The sequence below is a fragment of the Monodelphis domestica genome, chromosome 3 (assembly GCF_027887165.1).
Source record: "Monodelphis domestica isolate mMonDom1 chromosome 3, mMonDom1.pri, whole genome shotgun sequence".
Lineage (NCBI taxonomy): Eukaryota > Metazoa > Chordata > Mammalia > Didelphimorphia > Didelphidae > Monodelphis > Monodelphis domestica.
The window spans coordinates 265,021,166-265,041,926 of NC_077229.1; the positions used below are offsets into that span (position 1 = coordinate 265,021,166).

At 36.0% G+C, this 20,761-nt stretch overlaps 1 protein-coding gene across 4 annotated transcripts in view; it reads left to right on the forward strand.

Annotated features, from left to right (window-relative positions):
• The window catches only part of AKAIN1 (A-kinase anchor inhibitor 1), a 98,530-nt gene that overhangs the window by 20,731 nt on the left and 57,038 nt on the right, over positions 1 to 20,761 (forward strand). For 2 of the 4 annotated variants that reach the window (XM_007487666.3, XM_056823739.1), the window contains exon 1: positions 15,790 to 16,236. The exons of 1 other annotated variant lie outside the window; for it this stretch is intronic. The gene's annotated coding sequence lies outside the window, so the exon portion shown is untranslated. Of the gene's footprint in view, positions 1 to 6,469; positions 8,263 to 15,789; positions 16,237 to 20,761 lie in introns of those variants that run through there. One more of the 4 variants, XM_056823741.1, reaches the window with a different exon arrangement.

Sequence of the window (20,761 nt, forward strand, 5' to 3'; positions counted from 1 at the left end):
CTTTCAGTTAGTATTTTAGAGTCAGACATGACTGAAATGTATGAAATACAACAACCTACAATTTTATCTAATGCCAGAGTAAAATTACCAGGTAAAACAGTATCATACTTCTGGGTTTTGTAAACACCAAATAAGAATACAGGGCTGAGGAAAGAGGATGTCTAGAGTCTTTGAATGCCCCTAACTTTCATGAAAAGCAGTCTGTGCATTGCTTTGACATTCATAATGATGTACACTGGGAAGCCTTCCCCTGCTAAATACAAGCTTTTCTGAGTGTTTACTATTGGCAGTCTCTCTGCCTCCCAGAAGGATTCTGTGGTTAGCATTTAGAAAATCTGCTTGGAATTCTTGGTTCCTTAAAATGCAGGATTTTAGACTGATGAAATTCTTTGATCTTTTCTATGGTCATTTTAAAGATAATATCCTACACTTAGATTCTACTTTGATGTTTCCTAACATCATGAAGGGCTTTGTGGGTTCCTGAAACATGATTCCAGGAGGAGGGAAACTGTGGCTAGGCTGGCTCAGAGTTATAGAAGCAAAGTTTTAAAAGTTAGGGATGTGCTCATAAATATTTACCAACAAGGTTCTCGGTGGCAGTGGAGGAAATGGACACAAGACATATTTACAAGGTTAACCTAGGCCTACAAAACAACAAACCAATCCCCAATTTGTAGTGATTGCAGATTTATGAGGCATAAAGGTCCGTGTAGAAAATCTATCAATTGTCTGTACCTGACATGAGCTGACTTCAGCACACCCCTGCTTCAACTTTATTCTAGGACATGGATAGCAATTCAGATAATAGCCTACTTCAATTTGAAAGGGGCTCCAGCATGTTGGCTACCATAGGATTTGACTAATAGAAGGCAACGAGTCATGAAACCATGAAGGGGTTTGATTTGTAGTGTAGGAGAAAGTGCCTACATCAAGAAAAACCATAGATTTTTGGATAGGGTGAAGTAAGATGAAATGTATATAATATTTAAATCCAAAATAGTCTCCAGTTAAACTGATGATATAAGAATCTGGTTGTTGCCATAAAAATGCAATTTTTATACCTCTAAAATAAAATAAAATAATTCCCAGCCCAGAATCAATAAATCTGGTAAGATAACAACACTGTAGTTCACTCTGGTTTAAGTGAAGATGCTTTAATTAGGGTATGCATACTCAGAGACCACTTTTATGGAAATCTGGTATAATTATAATTTGAGAAAATGTTTGGTCTTTAAAGCAGTGCTGACTCTGAGATTAGTTTTAATTTACAAATATTCAATCAGGTGATGCTGCTTTGATTTGGGCTACAGTAAAAGTCTAGTGTCTAAATCTCCACCTAGAGGAGTACTTGAAACATTCAATGAAGAACAGAATAAGTCCACCCAAGGGTTACTTGGGAGATTTTCACTGTAAAATAAAACTTCTTGATGTATGAATAAAGATCCATTAAGATTTCTGAACACTAGTTGATCAGCTAATCAGTATTTCAAAGAGCAGTGATAAAATTTTAATAACTTATCTAGCAGTTCTCAGTCCCACTGGGAAGTATGGTGCAAGAGAGATACTAGCCTGAGAACCTAGTAAATCTTTATTTTTTCTCTTTGAATGTCCTCTCCAATTTGATTTAAAGCACTTTAAAAATGTAGTTTCCCCCCTTTTCTCTATTTAAATGGTTTTATCTTTCACAGGTGTTGATTTATTGCATATTCTCTTTCTGTTTCTCTCTCATCCCTTTTTTTTTAGTCACTTCTTTCCAGGCTTTTTAAACCCTTATACATATATATATATATATATATATATATATATATATATATATATATATATATATATATATATATATATATATATATATAGAATAAACACTGTGTATTAGTTTCAAGGATAATTTCGAAGTTTTTGGAACAGTAAAGGCTAGGTAACAGGGGTTAAGTGACTTGCGTCACAGATAAGGATTGCTGGAGGCTAGATTTGAACCCAGGACCTCCTGTCTCTATACCTGGCACTCATTCCACTATTCCACCTAGCTGCTCCCCTTCAGTTTATTAAAAATTTTTTTTGTTTCTTCTTTCCTGTATCTATATCCTTTCTATCAATTAAAAAAATCTTTTAACTCTTCCTTTAACTTCTATCTTTGTATCTTAAATTGGCTACATGGAAAAAAATTTAAATATTTATTAAATACCATATTTATGTTCCTTCTTTTAAATTGTAAAATCATATGAATTTAGTATTTTTATTATCTTTTGAAAACAAAAAAATACCTTTTGATTTCTATATCATCATTGAATTTTTAAAAAATTTCCCTCTGAGTCAATGATCTGGAAAGAGTTCTCTACTCCAGTTTTAAAGAAAGCGAAATGATTTCCAGAATTTTCACTTTGACATTTCCCTAGTTAGCTTTTCAAGAGGAAACATTTCATTTAGTCTAAAAATTTTGGCTAGTTTTCCTTTTGGAAAATGTGAATATTTCATCATCTCTTTCCTAATTTCCTTCAGGGTTCTTAAAAATCCAGCAATGCATTTTATCACCTATCAAACCTAGGCACTACAGAATTCTTAGCCTATACTCTTTTAAGCTCAAGAGTTTGTTTTTTATTTCTCCTTTCCTTCCTTCATGCAGAGTTTTTATCACTGGCCTCCTGACTTCTAATAAACTTTTTATTTCATTCTTTCCCATTTTTGTTATGTCCATTTGCTCTACCCCAATTTATTTTACATGTATGCATACACACACATATATCATTTTTATTTTATTTTTCCCATTTTCTCTCTACATTTCCCTCATTTTTATCATTGCCTTTTATATTATTTCAAATATAGTTCCTTTGCCTCAGTTTGCATTTTCATAGTCATCCTTAGGCAACAAAAATCATCTTTCAACTCTAAATCTTTGTAATAATTTTTTAAAAAAATCTATAAAATGAAACAGTTCAATTTGGAATTACTATGTTTTGACATATCACAATAACAATAGCTAACATTTAGATAGCTCTATGTGATAATATTCTTAATACATTAAAAATACCTATGAGGCAGCAAAGAAAACATCTAAATATAGCCAAAGGTATAAGAAAAACTTAGGTTCTCTGCCTTATAAAGGAGAAGGAGAAGAAAGAAATTATGGCTGGATACAAAGGTATGATGAAAATGGTAAAAGAAGTGATTGGGTAAGATAAACCTAAAATGTACTTTAGGGGTTGAACAATTGTTACTACCACAACTACCACCACCCTTGGTGGAGAAAAAAACCAGACTAGTCCATAGTCAATATTCCTGGGAATAGCAGGAATCCCTAGGATAACTAGTGTATTCATAGCTAACCCCTATGTCTATCACATATGAGAGCAACCCCTTCAGCTGACATGAATAGGAAGGTAAGTTCAAAAGCCTGGAAATAGAAAAAAAAAACAACTCTGCCAACTCCACTTCCTCAGCTACCATCAAAGGGTAATTTTGTAGAGATAAAAACTAGAAAGACCAGGAAAAGAAAATCCTCACCATTGAAGTCCTTGGTCCCTTTGAATGGTCCAGAATTGGAAACTAACTTGATTTTATTACTGGAAGTATCATTAAAAAAGACATGTAACCAGCTGCTTTATTTCTGTACCCCAAGGTTTTTACATCTGATTTTTATTCAGCACTCCTATATAAGCCAAGAATAACTCAGTGGATAGAGAAGTAGTCATGGAGTGAGAAGGACATAAGTTTAAATCCAACATCAGACCCTCACTGGCTGTATGCCCACGGAAAAATCATTTAACCTCTGATTACTTTAATATAGTGAAGAAGGAAATGGCAAACTACTCCAGCATCTCTGCCAATAAAACTCCATATGATGTCACAAAGAGTTGAACATGACTATATTCTTTATGTGTTGTTTCCTACTATTATATAGATGTGAGAGGTGGGGCTGTGCTACTCTTCTATATGTTTTGCTAGTCCATGGTATGGTCCTGTATACATGCTAAGTACTTTATAATTGCTTTTTCTCTCATTCATTCAAGATCTTCATAGAATCAGAATTCTACAGCTGACTTGGATCTCCATCCATTAATTGGGAGGACTTGTGTCAGATTTCAGAAACGGATAAAAGAAGTATTAAGTTTTATATCTAATTAATTTTGTATTTATATATTATACTACTCTAGAACTGTTCTCTGGCTAATGCCTTGAGAATCTGCATTATGGGGCACTACCAGTTTAGAGGACATGGAGAAAGTCTGGAAAAATCTGCAACATCTGTGATCTTTGGAATCACCTAGATCTAAGCCCTTAAGATCTCATTTGGAACCAGACTGGCCTCAGGTTGTAGTGATTATTACAGGAGAAAGAAGAAGACTGATTTTTGTTAGAGGCAGTTCTTTGTAAGTATCAGTAACAAGGAATAAGAGCCCTATCCCTCCCTATCAATACATAGAAAAATATATCAACACAATTGCAATCTACCAGTGGGGTTCATAATCTGGGCTCCATGGACCAAAGGAGCATATGGATAGATTTCAAGGATTCTGTGGGAAAAAAATTTACATCTTTACTTCTATTGACCTCTAACTGGACTTTAGCATTTCCATTAATACTGTATGAAAACAAAATATTTTCCTGAGAAGGATCTCCAAACTACCCAAGGATTTTAATGCATAAAAGAGGTTGGGAAAAGAAACTGGCAGGGCTCTAGGTGGTGGTCTAATGACCAAATAAATAGGCAGCAAGACCTGATGGCAACTGTGTAGGTTGTAGCCTTAGTATTGGAACCTTTCATTCAACTGACTATGTGGGTGGCTGACTGAGAGAAGATTGTGGGGTCTACTATAATCAACTTGTAACTATAGAAGAGGAAGGGCAAATACACATAAGCAAAGGGTCTTTGGGAAAACAAAGTTCCTCATTGCTATGCCAATAAAGAGGTATATGTGAGCAGGACAGAAATTAAAAGACTCAAGATATCAAAGACCCCCAGAGAATACCAACAAAAACTAAACCCTAAGATCTTATCCCACACACAGTGAGAAGAATCTGACACTTGCATTATATTGATAATTAAGAAATACACTGCTGATAATTAAAAATAAAAAAATTGGTAAGCAAAAGAGAAAGAATCCAATTGCACATAACTGCTTCGAATTAAAGATCAGTGTTCAAATTCAGAAGACAGTGAAATTAAAGCATCTATTTCTAAAATTTAAAGAATAATGACAATTGGACACAAATCCCAAAAGAGTTATTGGAAGAACTTAAAAAAGACTTTAAAAGCCAAATAGGAGAGTCTGAGGAAAAATTAGAAAAAATTAAAACAATGCTAGAAAATATAGAAAATTATAAAAGATAGATCAATCAACTGGAGAAAGAAATCCAAAAACTCATCAAAGAAAACAATTCATTAAAACTTAGAATTGGCAAGAGGAAGCTGATAACTTCTTAAGAAAACAAGAAATAATAAATAAGACTAAATAAAAAAATGGAAAAATATAGGAAACATCTTATTATAAAAGCAACTGACTTGGAAAACAGACTGAGAAGAGACAATATAAGGACACCTGGACTACCTAAATGTTATTATAAAAAAGAATTTAAACACAATCCTTTAAGAAATTATTAAAGAAAAATTCCCTAAAGCTTTGGAACTAGAAGATAAAGTAGAATTTGAAAGCATTAATTGATTATCACCTGTCAGAGATCTCAACAAGAAAATTCACAGAAACAACTAAAATTTGCAACTCCCAGGTTAAGGAGAAAACATTACAAGCAGCTAAAAAGAAACAATTTAAATAATGTGGAGACACAATAAGGATAGCGTAAGATTTAGCAGCTCCTACATTAAAACAAGGAAGGACATGAAAAACAGGGCACATCCAGCTCTGCAGATCAGCTCAATTGGTTTAATCCAGTCTATCAATATTGCAGATAAGAAGCCTCCAGAGGGTAGAAAAACTCAATCTCCAACACCTCTCTCCTACCTACTGTGATGAGACCCTAAGTAAGAATTCAGCTGACTGGGATCCCAGGGTGAAGGCTACAACCATGACAGAGTACCTTGGTACCATCACAGCTCAGGGCTCTGACCAGGCAGTTAGCAGGGAGGAGGCTGTCAGAAATGGAGAGAGGTGTTTGAGAGTAATTATCTTCAGCCTTCACACTTTCATCATCACCTTCACCTTCTGCTGGCATCTGGGGAAGAAGAGATCAGCTCCATCAGCCTAATCCAGTTAATCAGCAGAGCAGAGAAGAAGCCCCTTTAGAACAGAAAAGACCAAACCCACTGTGACATGGAATTCACTTTAAAAGACTGATATATATATATATATATATATTAATTTAAGGTCACCAAGGAATTCAGCTATGTAATTCCTTAATGAAAACTCAAGTTAGCAGTCAACCTTTTACAGAGTTTAATTACAAACAGGAGGAAGAAAGGTATGAGAGAGAGAGAGAGAGAGAGAGAGAGAGAGAGAGAGAGAGAGAGAGAGAGAGAAAGGTTAGAGAAGGGAATAGGGCTTAAATACCCCCTCTGTTTAGGCTGGGCCAAAAGGCCCAAGCCCTTAGATAGCTGAGGCAAAGAAAAGAGATCAGTCCCTATCACTCACGTGACCAAAATGGAGAAACAGTCTCAGGGGCCTCCACCTTCAGCTTCAGCTTCCTTTAGAGCAAGCTTCTCAGAGCACAACCTCTCAGAGCACAACCTCTCCAACCTCCTCTCAGTCCTCAGACCCCGCTATCCTTAAGGAAACCATCCAAGTTCCCTCCCCTCAGTTCTCACATCTAACAATCACTGTCCGTGTCTTCCCTGTGCCAATAGTGGCTCTAGCTTAACCCAGGACCGCCCAGAGGTCTGTGGCTTTGCACATGTCTGTTGAAGGTCATATTCTCAAATAATTAAATCTTGATCCTTTGCTGCAGCCCTTCCTAAATCCTGTTACCCTGAGCAGGGTGGAGATTGGAAGTTCCAAGACCTGGTTCTGTCATTCCAAGTATCTCTATTGTATCAATTCTAAAATCAATCATGACTCAAAGAATTTCCTGTTCTATGCTTAAGCATAGGTCAAAGCCCTTTCCATTGTTTAGCAAAAGGTTTCTGTCCTAAAGTAATCTTAAGTAGGGAGGAGAAAGACCCTCCCATGTCAAGGGGGTTAACATTCCAATAGACTATCAGTAGGAAATTTTTCAAGTATGAAATTTCCCAATGGTGAAATTTCCAACATTTATAAGTCTAAGAAATTTTAAGGTTTACACCACAGATCCAGCAAATAAAAAAAAGGATTAAGAATACAGCCAATGAGGGAGGGTAAAGAAGGAAAAATATGAGTAAACAACAGAAAAAAAATTACAGTTGCTAGATAATGAACAAAGAACAAATGGAACAGAGGAGGACTAAGGAACACCAAACAAAAACACAGAAACAAACGCCAGCAATTAGGCTTTTGGAAGAAATTTCAAAAAACAATTAAGAGAGGCTGAAGACAATTGAGAAAAGAGCTTAAAAAGCAAAACAGGTTATCTGGAAACAGGCATATGAACTAAAAGAACAAAATAGTTTCTTGAGAGCCAGAACTGACCAGCTTGAAAATGAGGCAAAGAAAATGAAAGATGACCTACAAAGAAAAACAGATAAAAAGGAAAAGGATGATCCAAAAGCCAGGGATGAAATTCGGTCATTAAAAATTAGAATCCAACAATTAGATGCAAATGACTTCATAAGGCAGCAAGAGTCTATAAAACAAAATAAAAAGAATGAAAAATTGAAGAAAATATGAAACACCTCATTGATAAAACAATGGGCCTGGGAAAAAGATCCAGGAGAGACGATTTAAGAATTATTGGACCACTAGAAAATCATTACAAAAGAAAAATCCTGGAGATCATTCTACAGCAAATTATCCAAGACAACTGCCCTGATATTCTTGAATAAAAGGATAAAATGCCCAGGAATGTTATAGCCAAATTCAAGAACTTCCATACCAAGGAAAAGATACTACAAACTACTAAAAAGAAACTATGAAGATATCATGGAGCCACAGTTAGGATAACATAGGACTTGGCTGCATCCACACGGAAGGACAAGAAGGCATAGAATATGATATTCTGGAAAGCAAGGAAACTAGTTCTACAACCAAGAATCAACCACTCAACAAAATTGACTATATTCTTGCAGGGGAAAGTATGGTCATTTAATAAAAATGGAAGACTTCTAGGCATTCCTGAAGAAAATACCTGACTTAAGCAGAAAATTTGATGCCCCAACACAGAATTCAAGAGAATCATCAAAAGGTAATTAAGAAAGGAAAAAAAATTAAGGGACCCAATAAGTTAAAATGATTTGTACTTCTATAAGAAAAGATGATATTGGTAACTCTTAAAACTTGTTATTATCATCAGGGTATATAGTAGAAGTATATTTAGACAGTACAGTAACAAATTACAGGATGATAGGTAAAAAATATCTCGGTAACTGAGGATGATGATTGTTTTTGTGCACTTTCATCTGTGATGTAGATGAGTGTGCACAAAGATACTTGTGTGTGAAGGAGATTTAAGTGGAACAGTCGATGCACAGAGACAGTACCACTCTCTTGGCGTTGGAAGCCTGGGTCCAGTGGCACGAAAAGTCATTACAACTGGACACTTCCTCAGCTGCTTTGGATGGCCGTGTTGTCTTTTGTGCTCCAACATGTCCTGAGCACTCCACAGTGCTTTGCTGCGTCGCCCTCTCAGCCTTTGAACCTTCTTGTTGGTTTCTTCTGTCTGTTCTGCTGAAGCAGTCTTCACATGCTGGGTGAGCAAAGCCCTGGTTCACCAGGGGTTGACGACTCGATGGCTACCCTCACAAGGTTTAGCCGGCCTGTTGAAGCCATTGCCCGGGATGTGGCCGCTGCCCCATGCTAACAGCTACTGGGAGCCACAAGTGAGAGCTGGGGGTCAGGTGAGGGTCAGAGGCTGGAGAGCTGACCTAAGAGGGCATGACAAGCCCTCCATACCAGAGATACTACCCCTCCCTGAGCACCCCATACACCCTGTTAGACTGAGGATTCAACCTGAGAAAAGAATATCTGTCTGTCATCAAGGAAAGCTGCAGCCACTTGGCTGGACCCTTGAGGGTGACCCTGCCATTCACCTTCACCCTATCAAAGCAATCTAAACTATATTTTGTCTACCTATAATATTTGGAGAGGCCAATAGTCAGGAAAGTTAGATTGGGATTTTTGGGTTAATAGATAGTCAGTATAGCAGTAAGTAGCCTCAAAAACAGAAAAATAGATCCACAAGGGTCTTTTAGGCTTGGTGGGAATAGAACTAGAGATTTAGAGATTAGGGAATCTTCCTTTGGCCCTCCTTCCTTTCCCTGTGTGAAAATACTCAAACCCTTTTATTTATAAAGTAGCAGTCAAATTGCATTATATCACTGAATCAGGTCTGAGGCCTACTAGACCAGGCTACAGTCTGATAAAACCAGAGCCCTTGATCAACTAACATCTATATAGGTGACTTCATGAGAATAGGCTTTTGTATGTGGAAAAGTTTTTGGCTTGGCCTGTAGCTGTGGTTTTGCTGGGAATTATGTACCTAAGTAAAAGTTAACCCATGATAGTCTTTTTGGATTGGGTTTGAGGGTCTGATCTTTTGCTGATGTTTTGAAGAATTAGGGTACAGGTTTTGCTCTTGCCTTATTTCTTTTGAGACTAGGGGGAATAATACTAAGAGAAATGGAAAAAGAGATAAAATGAGGTAAACATATGTTTCATTAAGAGGCGTATGGATTAGGGTGGAAAGGACCAATACAAGAGAAGAGTAGAAGAGGTTGGTGACATGTAATAATTAAATCTTATGCACATTGAAATTGATTCAGTGAGGGAAGAACAATCAGATCCATTGGGGGCAGAGAACTGTATCATGCCGTATAGAGAAGTAGAAGGGTAATAAATGGACTGGTGGGGAGGGGGGCAATACAAGGGAGGGAGAGGCTGGGAGTTCATTTAAAAGGCACTATAATAAGAGGAATAAATAAGAGGAGAGGGGATGGAAAGGAGAGTAACATTAGGGAGGGGAAAAGGGGAAGACTGACTAAAAGAGAAAAGTTGGAGAGATAGCAGAATGGATTAAAAACCAGAATTCTACTATATGTTGTCTACAGGAAACACACTTGAGGCAGATAGACATGCATAGGGTAAAGGTAAGAGGGTAGAGCAGAATTTACTGGGCTGTAACTGAGACAAAGAAGGCAGGATTAGCAATTATGATCTCCGACAAAGCCAAAGCAAAAATAGATCTCATTAAAAGATATAAGGAAGGTAATTATATCTTGATGAAAGTCAGTATAAATAATGAAGAAATGCCAGTACTCAACATATATGCACCAAATGGTACAGCATTCAGATTTCTAGAGGAGAAACTAAAGGAGCTTAAGGAGGAAATAGATAACAAACCCAATACCATCCAAATTAAATTATCAAAAAGGTACTTTATAGAGCTAAAAAAAACTGAAAACAAAATTTATTTGGAAAAACAAAAAGGTCGAGAATACCAAAGAAAATATTAAAAAAGTATTAAGGAAGGAGATTTAGCAGCACCAGATGTTGAATTATATTATAAAGCAGTAATTATCAAAATTCTCTGGGATTAGTTAAGAAACAGAAAAGTAGATTCATGGAACAGAATAGACATAAAAAACATAAAATATTATAGTAACCTTGTGTTTGACAAACATAAAGATCCAAGTTTTTGAATGATAATTCACTGTTTGGTAAAAATTATTAGGAAAACTGGAAAGAAGTTTGGCAGAAACTAGATATAGACCAAAATCTTACACTATTTACCAAGATAAAATCCAAATGGATGCATGACCTAGGTGTAAAGGGAAATATTATAAACAAATTAGAATGAGGAACATATTGTCTATCATATTTATGGATAGGAGAAAAATTTATCAACAAACATGAGATAGAGAGCATTTTGAAAAGAAAATGGAAATTATAAATATATCAAATTAAGAAGATTTTTGGTTAAGTAAAATGAAAGTAGCCAAGATTAGAAGAAAAGGCATGCAACTTGGAAAGAATTTATATACAGTTTCTTGGATAGAGACCTCATATCTAAAATATGTAAGGAACATTGTGAAACAGATAAGAATATGAACCTAACGGATAAGTGATCAAAATGTATGAATGACAATTTCTGAATAAAGAAATCAAAGCTCTACATAAATATATGAAAAATATTCTAAGTTATTGATTAGGGAAATGAAAATCAATATAACTCTGATATAAAAATCTCACACCTCTCAGATTGACTGAAATGATAAAATGACAAATGTTGGAGGTATGTGGGAAAATAGGGACACTAATACATTGTTAGTGGTACTATGAGCATACTTCTAGTACAAAAAGTACTAGAGGTACTTTTTGTGTTGGCAAAGAACTGGAAAGTGAAAGGATGTCCATCAGTTGGGGAATGGCTGAACAAATTGTAGTATATGATTACAATGGAATACTACTATGCTATAAGGAATGACAAAGAAGATGGTCATCCCAAAACCTGGAAAGATTTCTACAAAGTAATGCAAAGGGAAATGGGTCTTTATGACTAGGGCCAGTCAAATAACTTCTCAGTGGTCTAGGAAATTTTTTTAAGACTAAGTTTTAGGCAATATGTCTTACATAGCAAAGAGAGCTCTGTATATGAAAGAAACCATTGGTCCAGTTGCTTTTTCTGTACTGCTGAGATACACCTTTTCACTTGTATTTATTTAACTCTGTAAATGTTGTGTCTCTTCAATACCATGCATTCTATATGAGTGTGTTTCTTAACTTGAATATAATTCAAGTAGCAAATCTGGATTTTTGAATACAGGTCTTCTAACTCCAAACACAATATTCTTTCTACTATAACTTGAAGATATGTTTATTAGAGAGGAAGAATAATGCAGTAGACCTTGGGGTAAGCAATGCTTTTCTTATTATGAATGGAATATTTTTATTATTACTCTTTGTAAACAGTAAGATGAAATTCACTTCTTCTTGATCGGGTCTATGATTTTTTTCTTTAGATGAGCAATTCTCGATGTTTTTGGTCTCAGAATTCCTTTATATTCTTAAAAAATTGAGGACCCCTACACACTCTTAAAAGTATTTGAGGATTACAAAGAGCTTTTTGTCTATGTGGTTGATATTTACCATGTTAGAAATTAAAAATGAAAAACATTTAAATGTTTATTAATTCATTTGGAATAATAAACATATTACACATTAATATAAATACATTTTTATGAAAAATAACTATTTTTCAAAACACAAGATTATGACGAATGACATTGTTATATATTTTTAAAACAATCTCTTTATTATCTGACATGATTAGAAGTTGGTTGTATTCTCTTATCTACTTCCATATCCAATCTGTTGCAATCTGTTGTTTTGGTTGAATTATATGAAAAAGTCCAGCTTCATGCAGCTATGTAGTAGGAAACTGAAGGAACATTTGGATAGCTAAATAGCACCTTAATATTACTTTGAAAATAGTTTTGACCCTGATGACCTTTTGAGAGTTTCAGGCACCTTTTAGGGACCTCATACCAAACTTTGAGAACCTCTGATTTATGTAATAGAAAAATGGGTGGAGCCAATTAGCTGGAGAAAATAGTATTTGGTATGAGCTATATCAGCATTTTTGCTCTGCAGACCTTTTGATGTCTAAGTTGGTAGCATCATCAGATTGAAAGCCTATTACATGCTTAGAAGTGCAGTAGGAGGTGGGGACTTTGAAAGATGTAAAGATTCTTGTGTGCTTAAAAAAGAAGTACAGGCTAGTTTCAAGTATTAAAAAACACTGTCTTATTCCAAAGCCCCCATGTTGAAAAATGCTATTCACCTCCAGAGAGAGGACTGATGAACTCTAAAAGCTGATCAAAGAATGCTTTAAAATTTTTTTTTCTTTTTTATCATCATGCAAAACACACTTTCATATTGGTCATTGTTGTAAATGCACACTCATACCTAACCAAAACCCCCAAATAAAACTAAAGATTCATTGATGTGAACGACAACCCCAACAGTTCTTTCTCTGGATGAAGTATGCTTTTAAAAATTTTTATTTTTCCTTTCTATGGAGTAGAGAGGGGTGAAGGGTGGTATGAGATATCTAGAAATAAATTCTATTTTAAAAAATTAAGAAAAGTAAGTTTAAAATGTTGATGCCAACTAAAAATAACTTCATTGTTTTATTTTGGGTTTTCTTTTGAAACATGTTAACATGAAAATGTTTTGCATGATTTAACATGTATAACTGAAAACAAATTGCCTTCTCAAGGAGAGAGGCAGGTGGGGGAGGGAGGGAGGGAGAGAATTTGGGTCTTAAAATTTAAAAAAATTGTTATTTTTAAATATAATTGGGAAATGTTTAATGAAATAAATGAAACTAATTTTAAATAACTATCTTTTAAAAACTCAGGTAGAGCCTAGGTTAAGCAAGGATATAAGTTAGAAATAAAGAAAATGAAAGGATAGATACAGAAATTATCTATCAGGCTACTTATTTGGTCTGGTGCATCAGGTTAGACGAGAACTTTTTAGGCAGGGAGAGATGAAAGAATATTAATGAATCTTTGAAAATTAAAAAATGTCAAACTTCTACACATCATTTTGCTTCCATTTACTTTCCCCCTTACTTCTTTGGTAAAATATTTAAATCCTAAACTAATCTTAGTTGAATTGGAGAAAGCAGAGTTTACTGACACCAGCTGTAAGAGACAGGATGAATAACCACATCGCCTCATAGCTTAGATGTTGGCAATGATAGAGAAAAATATATTTTGGAAAAGGCACTTTGGGGTTCATGTCTAGAAGCTTTCTAAGCCTCCCAAAACATATTTCTTCATAGAATGCGTTGGGTTCCATGGGGAAACTCTAAAATCCATTCAAAGATAATTCACAAAAGAACTTTTGTCACTTCTTCAAGTGATGAAGTCAGAGGAAAAAAAAACTGTATAATTACTGCTTCAACCCAAATAAATGAGATTAGTACTATTAGAGTCTTTAGAAACTTTTGTCAGACCAATATTATGACCTCCAAATCTGGGGGAATCAGTTCATATTTTTTGTCTATAAAATAACTTTAAATTGGTCTAAAAGGCTCCAAAAGTCTACTTCACTTTTCCAAGATTTTACAATGTTTACTTCATAGTTTCTAAAATAGAGTAACATATTTTTCAACATCTGAAACATTAAGAAACGTGTAATTTCTCAGCAATCTGACTTTTGGATACTTTTTGCTGGTGTGAACTTGGGCAAGTCACAACTTCCCTGAACCTCATTTTCCTTTTCTGTATAATGAGTAGTCTAGACTTGATGACTCCTGTGGGCTCTTCCAGCTCTAGAGTTATGAGTCTTTGAGGAGTGCTAGATGAAAATAATATTAATTGCAAACATTTATATGGCACTTGAAAAGTGCCTAAGTGCTTTACATAAATTATCTCAGATGAATTTCATAACAATGTGAAATAAATATCATGAATATTATGCCAGTTAATAGAAAAAAACAAAATTCAAAAAGGTTAAATGGCTTGTTTATGGTCATAGGCTAGTATTTGAGACAGGTTTTGAACCAAGTTCTCTCCTAACTATAAATCCAGGACTTTCTCCTCCAGGTTATGCTTTTGTTTATTAAAAAAATCTGTTAAGATCTCAAGCTTTTTGAGAGGAGAGATGATTTTTTTCCTTCATTGTCTTTGTACCCATAGCATCTAGGATGAGACCATTCATAATAGGCACCCCAAAGTATTTCTTTATTGAGTTGAAAATATAATTGTTTTGGAGGGGACAAAGTGAGGTATACAGGGAAAGATATAAATAAAAATTATATTCAACCACATAAATGGATAGATCATACTATACACAGGCCAATACTAGATAGGAGCTTTCTATAAATGGGGATGATATCTTTGTTCTTTGGTTCCCTCTTGTGTGATTGTTGAATTATTTGGAATCAAATAGTACAGTATTATTATAGTCTTTTATGTGCTATGTATATACTACAAAAGCATGATCTTAGAAACTACATGGACTCCTTAAAATTTCTATTTGAAGATCCATAGATTTAAATGAATGCCTATGAAGTCAGATGATTTAAATCAAGTCAAAATAGACTTCTCAATGTCAAGAGAAAATCAATATAGTCTAAATAGAAATACAAATTTTTGAGTCCACTCATTTTTTAGTGCATTTCAGAGGAAGAGAGACAAGGGAAAGTCCTGTTGCAATTCCATGAGTATTCTTTGATGGCAACCTAGAGGGCGGTATTGTAGGCATAAAGTGGCCTTGACAGTAACAGACCTGGTTTTGAGTCCCAGTTTTGCCAATTACCTGAACATGACCTTGGACTACTTTGAATGGCTTACTTTGTTGAATCTCAATGCTTGTATTGCCTATTCAAGAAGGTTGTTGTGAACAAAGCATCATATCATTGTGATATTATATTTGTTTTGAGAAAAATTATATTCTCTGGAGCTAGATTTGCATTTTGGTTCTCTGCTAGAAACTCCATACTTACTCTGAAAGTTACCGACTTCTTCCTCTTTTCTTTATTTTCCCGAGAGAGCCAGACCATGTCCAAGTTGCTAACTCAAAATCATCTCTGAAAGTAAAGCTGTTTGAGTATGAAAAAATCAAATCCATTCTAAATGTCAGTGTGCATCCATGGGGGCCAAAGACAGCAGGTAATTAGAAGCAATTATCTGTCCCCCTGCTGGGAGAATAGGCAATTACCTTTTCCTCTTTCCTTTCCTTTTCTCCTTGCTTTCTCCTCCAGTTGAAAACGTAGTGGTTACTTTTTCCCTGGAGCAGCAACGTACGCTGAGTTGGCACAGAAATAAGAAATGAGCTGAGCCCAGGGTCGATCTCCTCCTCCTTCCCCCATTCTCTCCTCCTCCTCCTCCTGCCTCCCGCCGCCGTTGCTGCCGCTGCCGCCAGAGCGGGTCATTGTGGAAGGAACAACCAAAGCCGAGAAAGGCTTCAGTTCCTGGCTAGGGACCGGTTCAGTGGCTCAGCAAGGCAGTGGAGCTGTCCACGGTTCTGGTTGTTCCCCGTCCCAGAGGCCCAGCTCTGCGTTCTTATTTCATTGGCTTTCTGGTCTTCCCTGATCCCATCCCTCTCTGTCTTTACAACTTGCCCCTTCTTTCCCCCTCACCTTCTGGGTTTCGCTTGCTCTCCAACTTGGGGTATTCGCTGCAGGAGGAGATCATGGTGTTTGCTCCAGGTAACGTTACTCCCTTACCTATTGAGTCACCTAGTGGCCAGACTTGGAGTGGGGTAGGGAGGAAGAGGGAGAAAAGAGGCCTCTCCAACCCATCTTCTTAGATTCGGAAGAGTGTTCCCGTGTGTCTCTTCTCTTCTCTAACAATGTTCTGGGACCCCTTCCACCTTGAATTAGGCAGCAGCAACAGCGGAAGCAACAATCTAGCTTCTTACTCCTTGCAAGAGCTTTTTCTCTCTGGGTTTTCCTACACGCACCGTAAAAGGTCAGGCACCTTGAAAATGGGAACTTTGCCAGGATATCGGGTACCTGGATGATAGAGTGGGTGGTTGGAAGGAGCTCAGGGGTACCAGCTTCGGCTGTCTTCAGTAGAACCCCAAAGGAGTAGGAAAGTGTCGGGGACTCCTGGGGGAGTTCTGGATAAGAGGGCGGGAGTGCCTGGGGGTGGGAATGGAGGGGAGAAAGGAAGAAGGAAAGGGCTGTTCAAAAAAGTAAGATTCCTAAAAAGGTCGAACCGAACCTGAAACTCTGGCTAGAGGTTGTTGTGGCTGCTGCAGCGACTGGCGACTGCTACTGCGGCGAAACAGGCTGTTGCAGTTCTTTGGGAGAGGTGCCTGGAAGGAAATCGTTTAGCTTCTGTAAGGGACGAAGAGTAGTGGACCAAAGACTCAGAATTTGCCACCAATGATCCAGGCTAGGTGTGAGTGAGTGAGTGAGTGTGTGTGTGCATGTGTATGTGTATGCGTATATGTATATGTATGTATATGTGTATGCGTGTGTGCCAACTCGGGTTAGCTCCCTCACGTGCTGATTCGAGACCATAGACCCTGGTTGGTTTTCAGCCAGGTAAAGCTTGGTCTGGGTGGGGATCAGAGGTGGAAAGTTTTAGTTTATAGTGATACATATATATGCATATTTATATGCATGTTTTATATATGATATATAGTCAGTAAAATCTTTTACATAGGCCTCTATAAGTAGTTACATTATTTAAGGAGGCTGTTGAGATTTATAGAGTAGAGAATCCTAACTTTGGCTTTTTTTTTTTTAAGTTGAAAAGGCAGTTTGTATTTTCTGTAATCATGCATACCCAGACTCCTAAGTTAACCAATGTGAGGGGAAAAGAAAGGAAGGGATGCCATGTTTTTTTTTTTTTTAACTAGGAGAAAACAGGCTCAATTTTAAAAACAAAACAAAACAAACTCAGAACTGAATAGCATGACTCTGGAGTGGCATGTATGTATATGTGTTTCCCAACAAGGGTGGGGTTTATCAAGGATCAAGTCAAGAATCACTGACTTGTTTTCAGGGAATTTTGTTTAGTTATAGACCTCTGAAAAGTTAATTTGGTTTCATCTAATGTCCCCTATCCCATTTGTCAAAGCATAGGACACAGTATCTCCAGTTCAGAATGGAAAACCAAAACAGGGACAAAAAATTCTGAGAGGAAAGACACTTTTCTGAAAGCAGTGATGAGTTTAATGTTGGAGTCATTGAGGTAAAGGGTAGCTGTTTGTTGCCTGAAGGGCCATCAATTTCTTTTCCATTTTAAGGGGGAGGTGTTCCCAGACATCAGTGACTCATTTGATCTCAAAGTTAGGTAGCTTCTGAAAGCCAAAAATCGTACATATAATCTGAAGGAACTTTTAAGGTCATCTAATACAACACCCTCATTTTATATTAGAGGACACTGAAAACCAGAAAGGTGACTTGTTCAAGGTTACAAAGGAAGCAAGTGGCAGAACTGGGATTTTAAACTCTGGTCCTTTGACTTCAAATCCAGCATTCCTTCCAATGCACCATGATGGGCAGAATTTTGAAGTAGGCAGTGGGTGACAACTCAAAGACTTAAAACAAAACAAATTCTGCAACTTGAATTCCAGTACCAGTTTTCCAGTTTCTTTCATACTTTTTTTGAGAAAAAAGGAACTAGTTGGTCAGTTCCAGAATATCAGGTATAGATGAGGAAGGGGTTCAAATGTGTTTATATAGGATCATTTACCCAGTAGAAAGAATTTTTTGGGGGGGGAGTGTATCGGGTCAGTTTACCTAAGATTAAGAACTATTTTAGGCTTTCATAACAAAATTTGAGGGCAGAATAAAGAATGAAGGGGTGGGTAGTAGGGTAGTGGGAAAAATGAAATGGGATTCAGGAGCCCTAGCTTTTAGTCTCAGCTCTGCCAATAATTGTGAGCAAATTCATTAATTTCTCTGAACCTTAGTTTCCTCATTTGCATACAAGAGGGTTGATTGAGATCATCTTTAGATTATCAACTCCAATTCTAACACAGTAAGAAAAATCACTTAATTTACTATACTGTCCCTTCATACTTAGAGTTCCATGTCTGTTCTTGGTCCTTCTCCAAAGTTATCTACCATTCTTAGAATGTTCCACCCTCTCCTTCACCTCCTATTTCTATGGTGAAGGACACAGAGCCAAAGCGCAGCCAAAAGACGTGAGATGAAAGACAGTGCTTTGAAATAGTATAGTGATAGTATTGGACTCAAGCTGCATCACTGAGCCAAGGGGTAGCTGAATAATATAGAAGACATCCCTGAGGTCTATGCATCTCTCTCCTTCCTTTGAGAAGGGATTCTCTCTTGCTTCCTTCCAGTTTTCTTATATCTGATATCAGACTGCTTATTATTAGTGTCCCCCCTAAAATTATTGTGTATTTATTTGTATCTCTTGGTCTGCATGTATTATTTCCCACCTCAATAATATAAACCTGAGAATAGCATCTTTAATTTTTATCCCTAGTATCTTCACCGTACCTAGCACAGTTCCTGCCACCAGATGCTTAAAATTGCTTGTTGGATTGAATTGTAATCTAATACTTTGCCAATGTTATACTTTCCAATATAGATTTTATTTTTGATTTAAAAAGAAGCAAATTGTAGTTAAACTGTGCCAGACTTTCAGCATTGCAATGTCTCTAGGTTCATGACGTTACTTTTCATTCCCCATAGTCTGTCATCGTAGAGTTTTGAGCAGGAACAGATGACTAGCTACCTCAATTATATTATCCATTTTTACTCCCCACCTAAAACTTTAAAAAAGAAGTAAATGGAAGTGCATGCCAAGGTTAAAAAAATTAATGAAAGGGGGAAGCTAAATGGCTCAGTGAATTGAGAGACTGGCTTGGAGATAGGAGATACTGGGTTCAAATTTGGCCTCAGATACTTCCTAGCTGTGTGACTCTAGGCAAGTCACTTAACTCCCATTGCCTACCCTTACCACTCCTCTGCCTTGGAACCAATAATAATATTAATTTTAAGACAGAAAGCAAGGGCTTAAAAAACTTTTTTAAAAATTAATGAAAGAGTGTTAGATACTATAAGGTCAGTAGGGTAATAAATTAATAAGCTATTAAAAATTGGGTCAGGAGCTACTAAGCCATTGAGGGCAATACTATAATAATTTGTTTTAAAAAGGGAATCTAGAGCCTATAGTTCTTTGAATCTAGGTTTTCCTTTTCCTCTTTTTAACTGAGTAATTTGGAGTATAAGTTTTGGTCTTCACTTGTTTCACCACTCACCCTCAAGGTAACTGGTAAAAAACAAAACGAAACAAAACAAAACAAAGGAAAACAAAACAAAAGAAAAAACAGAAACATATGGTAGCTATCTTTTAAAATTATTTTATTTTTCAAATTATATGAAACTCTTTTCTTATATTCTTTTAAAATTTTTGCATTCCAAATTCTCTCCTTCACTTGCCTGGTGATCAATTGGTGATCAATTTGATATAGATTATACATGTGTGGTCATGTAAAACACCTGGAATAGATATTATTAAAAGGTATGATGGAACAGGGAGGAAAAGATAAATTATTTTTCTCTTCCAAGATTTAATGTAGAGTAGTGGGAAGAGTGCTACATTTGGAATCAGGATACCTGACTGATACTTGTAATGATTTATAATGCCACTTAAATGTTTCTGTACCTCAGTTTGCTCATATGTAAAATCAAACTAATAATAGTTCATTTACCTATCTGCCATACAGTATTGCTCTGACTAAATCAATATAAAAACCTTAAAACAATTTGAGAATATTTTCTTGTGTTCTGTTACTAGTCTTTCTTTTTCCTTTATACTGAGTGAAGCTTAAATTTGGCAAGATAGCTGAGATAATTTGGGTAGCCACAGATCAAAAGGCAAAAGAATTCACCATTTTCAGTTGCTTGGTTTACTTCTGGCAGAGGATATGACAATGCTTCACCACATTCTCTTTCACACTTAAAAAAAACACAGATATCCTATTATATAAAAATTATACATGTGTCATAGGGATATGATATTTTAGTAGGTGAGTGATAAAGATGATCATTTTGAATTTGTTATGTAAGAGGGTTCTTATCTTGTGTATTGCAAATTTTAAGCACCCTAAAGATAAAAATGATGTCTAATATTTGTTATATACTTGAGATTCATGTTTTGGGTAGAGGGTGTATTATTATATGTTAAACACACACACATATACCAATTCCTCTTCTAAACTATGATGTATATGACTATACTTATCTA